The sequence below is a fragment of the Callorhinus ursinus genome, unplaced genomic scaffold (genome assembly GCF_003265705.2).
Source record: "Callorhinus ursinus isolate GAN/ISIS: 27379988/994484 unplaced genomic scaffold, GSC_fseal_2.0 scaffold2, whole genome shotgun sequence".
Lineage (NCBI taxonomy): Eukaryota > Metazoa > Chordata > Mammalia > Carnivora > Otariidae > Callorhinus > Callorhinus ursinus.
In genome coordinates this window covers 55,389,813-55,397,365 of record NW_027397064.1, presented here as the reverse complement: position 1 = coordinate 55,397,365, position 7,553 = coordinate 55,389,813, and the positions used below count along the sequence as shown (strand labels likewise).

Below are 7,553 nucleotides of genomic sequence, written 5' to 3'. Positions count from 1 at the left end.
GTTTTAATAAACCAGCTCCTCAGAAAAATTGGTTAAAAAGGTCATCATATCCTGTTTACTTTAACAGATAAAATATAATTTTAGCAATGCTCTTTCGATGTAAACATAAAAACACTGAAAGCGTAAATAAACTATCAGACCAACCAAATAATAATTATTTTGACATTAAACAAGATATCCATCTGCTTTCCCAAATAAACAATCTCTGATGGCCTCTAAAAGACAGCAAAACCAGGAAGCATTCAGGGCACTAATGTATGCTCTATTTGGGGATAAAAGAAGCAAATGTTGGTGGATCAAAGGGGGCCCTGAGCAATGAGGAACATAACACTCATCTCAAATTAAACAGCCATCTCCATGATGTGATGCAGAGTTGTCTACCCCACTTTCTTTAGCAGCTGGAAGAGGAGAAGCAGTATTTCAGGGAGAAAGAGAATCCAGGAGGAGGGCAGAGATGGCTGGGGCAGGGGCAGAGAAGGGGAAATAGAGAAAGAACAGAGGAGGCCATTTTTGCATTCAGGCTCCTCCCGTGCTCCATGGAAAGGGTAAGTTCCTAGGGCTTCCCGTTCCAGTATGATGGCACTTACAGTCCTTTACCTTAAACTGGCTGCTTGTGTTCTGGAGCAGTGCTATTTGAAATGCTGGGGAGTCTTTGAGACTGTGCTGAAAATATTGGGGCATCTATAGAGAAAAATGCAGACCCGCCCACGCAAACATTTGCCCATGTCAGGAGACACAAAGATTTGCTGAGGCCCACCCACGTACTCCAGGCCACTTCTGCTTCATAGATCCCAGGAAAACAATGCCATTTTAAGAAATTGTTCAACCAAATAGTGTTGAATAAGCGCCTAAAGTGGGCTTGGTACTAGGTGGATACAAAAGAAAAGTCAAATGCTATTCCTCCTACTAAGAGCTTATGAATTTAAGGCTGATTTTCAAGACAAACCCACAAAACACATAGAGGTTGATTAAATACCAATCTGAAGTAAATCATAATAGCAAACCTTTGCACTTACTGGGGGAACCACTTTCAATACAGAGTCAGGGGTTCTCAGACTTCAGCGGGCATCAGAATCACCTGGCAGCTTGTTAAAGCACAGATTGCGGGGCCTGGCCCCCAAATTTTGATTTAGTAAGTGTGGGGTGAAGCAGAATTTGCATTTCTAGTTCCCAGAGGACATGCTGTTGTCTGTGAGGCCGTACTCTGCAAACCAGCGTATTAATGCAAGCCTCGCAGCAATCCTACGCCGTAGATTCTATTATTCTCCCCAATTTATAGATGAGGAAGCCAGAGGCCAGAGAAGTGAAATAACTTGTTCAAGGTTGCCCAGCTGATAAGAGGCGGAGCCAGAATTGAAATGCAAGCAGTTTGGTTCCAAAGCAGGGATCCGTAAACTTTCTCAAAGGGCCACGTGATAATTTCGTGATACTTTAGGCTGGCAGGCCTTGCCAGGCGCCTTTTGTAACTACTCAACTCTGCTGTTTGTAGTGCAAAAGCAAACATAAACAATACTTACACGAATGGGCACAACTGTGTTCCAGTAAAACTTTAATTACGAAAACTGGTGCCTGGCACGTGGTCTATTGCTTGCTGACCACTGCTTTATCTGACAGAGAGAGACACAGCGAGAGAGGGAACACAAGCAGGGGGAGTGGGAGAGGGAGAAGCAGGCTTCCCGCGGAGCAGGGAGCCCCATGCTGGGCTCGATCCCAGGAGCCTGGGATCATGACCTGAGCCGAAGGCAGATGCTTAACGACTGAGCCACTCAGACGCCCCTGGAGTCTTATGCTTTTTAAGCCTTAAATGTAAAATGGCAACATCAATAGCACTAACCTCACAGAGACCTTGAAAGAAAAAAGCCAACAATGCCTGCTCAGTGCTTAGCACAGTGCCTGACACATAATGAATCAAAACCGATTTGCCCTCATTATAATTTCTGAGAATTCCCAGTGTCACAAATAAGTGCTTCCCTTTAGAAAATATCAAGCCTAGCCGTCTGCGGGGTAGGGCCCTTGGCCCAGCATGGTGGGGGGTTGAAGGGAAGCCTCCTGGCACTCAGGGGGCTTCCAGATTCTGCTGCCTGGTCTCGGGAGGGAGAGCACCCCTGGTCTGAGGGAGGCCTGAGGACCTTATGCGGCGGCCACTCAAATTCTGTATATTCAGCACGATAGTTCCCTTATGCTTAGTTTCCTTATCTAGAAGTTGGGGATAATAGTACCTCTCACATGGAATTGTTCTGAGGATTTGAGTGTTAAACACTGAAAACAGTGTCTGGCATATGGTAAGTGCTAAACATTATTTTCATGATTGTAATAATTTGGTATCACCCTCCTAAAACCCCTGTGAAGTAGTGGGAAGAGCAGGTTGTGATAATCTGTATTTTCCAGGCAAGGAAACGGAGGTGTAGTGGCGTCTGATGTTCTTTTTTCCCCAAGCTTGTGCAGCTCTGGAAGTAAGAGCTACTGACGTGCGGTTCATGGCTCTTTTCTCTGGCCCGGAACCAAGGTGACATTTTCTCTTTAAGCTCAAAGCTCTTTGGGAAACTCGTAGTAGGGTCTTCTAGGATCACTTTCCTAACCCGACGGTCCCCTTTCTCTAAGTGTGAATCTTCTTGTAGCAAAGCCCGGCTGCCCCAGTTCCCTGTGGCGTGGAGGAGACTCAGCGGATGGCTGGGCTTCTGGGTGTGTTCATAAACATCCCGTACACGGGATGTGAATTAAATTGAGCAGAAGAATGCTTCAGCTTTCTTCACCCTCTGCCAGGGGGGAGGAACAGGGGCCAAGGCTGGCAGAGAAGGAGGGGACTTGTGTGATGCCAGCCCGGGGACTTGAGGCTTCCTGCTAATGTTAACATTAATGCAGGATGTTCGCGTGGCGCTTGCCGATCATGAGCACTTTCACGTGTATCATCTCGTCATTCCTCCTGAGAAGCCTGTGAATTGACTGATGCTGTGCGCATTAGGCGATGGAGGCCCAGATGTTAAGTGGAGCACCCAGGATGATCCTGCAGTCAAGCAGGGCCTGGCACCGAGCATGGGAATGAGCATGGGAACAGATGGGCCAGAGGGAGAAGGTCTGAGGTCCTGGGTGATAGGAAGAGCTTTTTCCAGAAGCAGGGAAGCCGGAGGGCGCTGCCCTGGGAAGAGCAGAGGGTAGGAGGCCAACTGCCCTTAATGGGGCCTGCTCTGTACTCAGGGGATGCTGAGACCGCCCTATGCCTCGTCTGCACAAGGAAGCTTTATGGGATCAGGGAACAAGAACCAGGGGTGGGGGGTGGGGGCGTGGCTCCACTTTCTTTTCCTTTAAAGAGGGAGAGAGGGGAAAACCCAAACTCTGGGTAGATTCAAAATCTCAGACAGGTGCAAAATAGCTCTCTCTGTTGGCTGTTTCTAGTAGTGGGAGCAGCCCAAACTAGCCCCCCAAAGAGTTCACAGTCAGGAGATCCCCGAGAGGGAGAAGATGCCAAATAAGCCATGTTCTTCCAGATCTTCTTCTTCCTGGGTATGGAAGCTGTCACACCTGTTCATTTCTCTATGGACAGACTTGTGTCTCTCTCACACACACAGCCACCCACCCCTATATACCTACTATTTATTTTACTCTTTATGCCAGGGACTTTATAGTCATTATTTCGTGTAAGTTTTATTGAGGCATTATAATCCCCACTTAATTCAGGGCTGTTCAGAGACATTAAGGACGTTTACCAGTCATGTAACTTGTTAGTGGTAGAGCCTGGATTCAAACTCAAGTGTGACTTCAAATCGCAAGCTCTTCCCCACTGTGCTCTTACTGACCATCATGGGATGCTTTGCTATTCGTGTTCCTAGCCCTGCTGCTCACCCTGATATGCCATTGTCTAGCACAGTGCTGATGCATCAGGGTCACAAAGATACATTAAAAATACAGACCCTAGTCAACCATTTCAGAAACATCAAATCAAAACTTCTGACTGTGAGGCCCATGAATCTCTGTCTCACAAAATTCTTCCCAGGCAATGCTGATGCAGAAAGCTCAGTCCAGGACCATGAATGGGCTTCTGTAATCCATGGCTCTGGTGCTTTTAATTCTTCCAGCCCTGTCTGATCTTTAACTTTATTTGCTTTTGAGAAAGAACACGCAGAAGTAAAGAGAGAGCCTCAGGAAGTCTGCTGGCTGATCTCTGAGGTTCAGCTCTGCCCCACAGAGCAGGGAGAGGACACATTAGTTGGGGTCTTCCTCTGGGCAAGTTCCTATGCGGGTGTGCTGATCGAATTAAGGGGGCTGCTTTGAAAGTGTTAGCCCATAAATGAAGAGAAGAGGGGAAAACCTGGAGGCTCAGGGCATAAAAGAGGCTGCTTCGCCAAGGAAACACAGAACTGAGAGAGAACAGCTTAAACTAAGCCTGTGGGCAGAGAAGGATAGTGAGCATGTCAGATTTATTAGTTAGGATGTTGTTGGCTGCCATAACAGTGAGAACCCAAACATATAATGGCTCAGATCTAACAGTTTATTTCTCACCCAGACAACAAACCAAGGCACATGGTTCAGTTTGGTAGGTGGCTCTCTTCCATGAGCTGATTCAAGGACCCAGCCTCCTTCCATCTTGTGGCTCGGTTATCCCCTGGGGCCTCACTGTCTTCTGCATCCAGCCAGTGGAAGGAGACCAAGAGGGTGGAGGACACACACCTACTTGTTGAAGGCCTTAGACTTCTAGCCATATTCTTGGAGACCTTGACTATACAACTACTCCCAACTAAAGGAGAACATGGAAATACAGTTTCTCTTTGTGCCCAGAAAGAGAAGAACCTGATAGTTATGTTCAGTCAGTCTCTGCTACCTTGTCTGAGAGACCCATGGCCTCCAAGCCTGTGGTTAGAAGAGAATCCTGTTGATGGCAAGTAGGGTAAAAGAGAAATGACTCTGGATCAGTGCTTGGAACTTCAACCTTGTCTAAACTATTCAAGTAATAAGAGACCTGATGTTTGTTACATATCAAGGAAATTCTGTTGGAACTCCAGTGGTGGAAGATGGCATAGAAAAGGAAACAGAAGGAAGTAACTAGTGCACAACTTTGCCAACCAAACAAGCCAGGAAACTGTGCCTTTGTTCAAAGGCCACATGGAGAACTTGGCTGAGACCATTCATTAATTTAACCAATAATTGAATTCTCTTTCCCTGTGTCTTGTACCAGGTTATAGCAACTATACAACTTGAATTGGTTTAAACAATAAGGAAAGTTATTGGCTTACAAAATGATTATGCATGGTTACAGGGTGGTGTTCAGACAAGAGCTGATCTTAAAAGCTAGTCATCGATGTCAGGAAGATTTCAATTTCTTTTGTTTCTCTGCTCTACCTTCCTTTTCATTTGCTAAATAATTACATTTGTAAAAAAAAGTTTCAACCATTTATTTCACAAAAAGAACACTTAATACCAAACATGTCAGAAGGACAGAATCTCAGAATGAAGAATAATCCTTTAAATTGAATACATCTAACTTTATGAAAAGTCATGACATTGTTCTAGTCTTTCTGCTACTTTTGGATCGGTGGCACTGTCATCATGGATGAACATGTGTCCATGACTTGCACATAACATTGGGACAGATGTTGCCCCTCACCAAATGTGATATAGTCTAGTGCTCTCTGTGGCCTCAGGAAGCTCTTGATTGAAGTGTACGTCTTTCCCCTGTCCTACTAGGGAAAGGCAGATTTGCCTGAATCTTCCCATATAGCTCCAGAATATACTTCACCCACCCCAACATACAACCTTGGTATCTGCAACATCATGACACAGCCTCCTGTCTTTTCCTCAAAATCCAAGCCAAATGATTTAGTGTTGATTCTATTCTGAAAAGTCAAACTATAAAATTCCATTACTGGATTTTTTTTACCCAAATACCAGGCCCATATTCTAGTTTGTTGACCAGTGTATAAATGTCTATATTTAGGTTAGAAAAAATTAATTGTATTAGTACAGACTTGGGAGTATCTATTTTCACACACATTTATGTGAAAAAAGTCCAGGAAATTTGGTTGATGACATCTCATATGGGGCAAGGTGTGAGGAGGTTCCTAGCCTGGCTTACATTAATAGTAGATAATCATTTCCCTGTTCTGTCACTGGAGAGTCTTGTTCAGTTCTGGGCAATTATTTTAACAGGACCGTTTGCCAACTGCAGTGATTTCTGAAAAGAGTGGGTAAGATAGGAAAAGTCTGAGCACCAAGTCACACGGAAAATTGCTAAATGAACTGAAGATTTTTATCTTAGAGAAGAAAAAATCAGGATGAGTCCAATAACAGAGCACCCTGGAACTGAGGTGCTTTTAGTGTTACTTTGAATACTTTCTGGGGGCAAACTAGACCAATGGGGAAAAGTTATAGAAAGTTAAACTTAAGTCAAAACTATAAAGAAAAATTTCCTACTCATTACAGTTTTCTCAAAGGGAAATGGGCTCTTTAGGGAAAGAGGTGAGTTTCCTGTTAAGAATAGTGCAGAAGGGTTCCAGCAACCCAACATGCCGAAAGGGAAGAAGGCGAAGGGGAAGAAGGTGGCCCTGGCCCCTGCTGTCGTGAAGAAGCAAGAGGCCAAGAAGGTGGTCAGTCCCCTGTTTGAGAAGAGGCCCAAGAATTTTGGCATCAGACAGGACATCCAGCCCAAAAGGGACCTCACCCACTTTGTCAAATGGCCCCGCTACATCCAGCTGCAACAGCAAAGGGCTATTCTCTATAAACGTCTAAAAGTGCCTCCCACGATTAACCAGTTCACCCAGGCCTTGGACCCCCAGACAGCTACTCAACTGCTTAAGCTGGCCCACAAGTACAGACCAGAGACAAAGCAGGAGAAGAAGCAGAGATGGTTGGCCCAGGCCGAGAAGAAAGCTGCGGACAAAGGGGATGTCCCCACTAAGAGGCCACCCGTCCTTCGAGCTGGGGTTAACACTGTCACCACCTTGGTGGAAAAACAAGAAGCCTCAGCTGGTAGTGATTGCACGTGATGTGGATCCCACTGAGCTGGTGGTTCCTGCCTGCCCTGTGTCGTAAGATGGGGGTTCCCTGTTGCATTTTCAAGGGGAAGGCCAGGCTGGGGTGTCCGGTCCACAGGAAGACCTGTACCACTGTCGCCTTCACACAGGTCAACTCAGAAGACAAAGGAGCTCTGGCAAAGCTGGTGGAAGCCATCAGGACCAATTACAATGACAGATACGATGAGATCCGCCACCACTGGGGAGGTAACGTCCTGGGTCCCAGGTCTGTGGCTCGCCTCGCCAAGCTGGAAAAGGCAAAGGCTAAAGAACTGGCCACTAAACTAGGCTGAGTGGACACTGTTGAATTTTCTGTACATAAAAGTATTAAAATGTTGTCTTTCAAAAAAAAAAAAAAAAGAATAGTGCAGAAGGGACCCTTGCTTGAATGGTACCTTCTAGTGTTGACATTTTCTAAAAGGGCATTGGATTTTGGGAAAAAGCAGGCTCTATGCAGGAGCAGAATAAACTCTCCCAGGAGATGGAAGGTGATCTAACACACTGAATAAAATGTAAACACTAGGAATAAAAACAATGCATCTTCATTGT

The 7,553-nt window shown here is 45.6% G+C and overlaps 1 pseudogene; it reads left to right on the top strand.

Annotated features, from left to right (window-relative positions):
• Positions 1–6,497: 6,497 nt before the first annotated feature.
• On the top strand, positions 6,498–7,313 carry LOC112836056 (large ribosomal subunit protein eL8 pseudogene; annotated as a pseudogene).
• Positions 7,314–7,553: the final 240 nt, after the last annotated feature.